Source organism: Limulus polyphemus, unplaced genomic scaffold (assembly GCF_000517525.1).
Source record: "Limulus polyphemus unplaced genomic scaffold, Limulus_polyphemus-2.1.2 Scaffold242, whole genome shotgun sequence".
In the NCBI taxonomy this organism is placed as follows: Eukaryota; Metazoa; Arthropoda; class Merostomata; order Xiphosura; family Limulidae; genus Limulus; species Limulus polyphemus.
This window is the reverse complement of record NW_013665852.1, coordinates 224,186-224,994: the sequence shown is the minus strand read 5'-3', so window position 1 is coordinate 224,994 and position 809 is coordinate 224,186.

The window sequence follows — 809 nt, the reverse complement described above, 5'->3', positions numbered from 1 at the left end:
GTTCTGTGTATTCATCCTTACCTTGTTTCTGTACTTTTTGGCTTTGCCATCCTTACATCATACTTAATTTTGCTAAATTGTTGTTCTTTACTTGTTTTTCCTCTTTTTTCTTTTTTTTTATACAATTTCATTTAAGTAGGGTGGTAAGTTAACATATATTTTATTTTTATAATTAATGGTAATATACATTGTTAATATCATATCAGTTTTGTCAGTTTCTGGACAACTGTAGAACAGAGACAGTGGAAGTACTGAACAATTATACAATACAGACAATAGAGGTTCTCAGCAATTATATAACACAAACAGTAGAGGTTCTGAACAATGATATAATTCAGACAGTATAGATTCTGGATAATTGTAGAATAGAGATAGTGGAGGCACTGAACAATTATATAATATAGACAGTAGAGGTTCTGAACAATTATATAATACAGACAGTAGAGGTTCTGAACAATTATATAATACAGACAGTAGAGGTTCTGAACAATTATATAATACAAACAGTGAAGCTTCAGAACAATTATATAATACAAACAGTAGAGATTTGAAACAATTACATAATACAGGCACTGGAAATTCTGAACAATTATATAATACAATCAGTAGAGGTTCTGAACAATTATATAATACAGACACTATAGATTCTGGACAATTGTAGAGTAGTGACAATGGAGATTCTGAACAATTATATAATACAGACAGTAGAGATTCTAAACAATTGTACAATAGAGGCAGTGAAAATTCTGAACAATTATATAATACAAACAGATGAGATTCTGAACAATTGTTGAATAGAGACAGTGGAG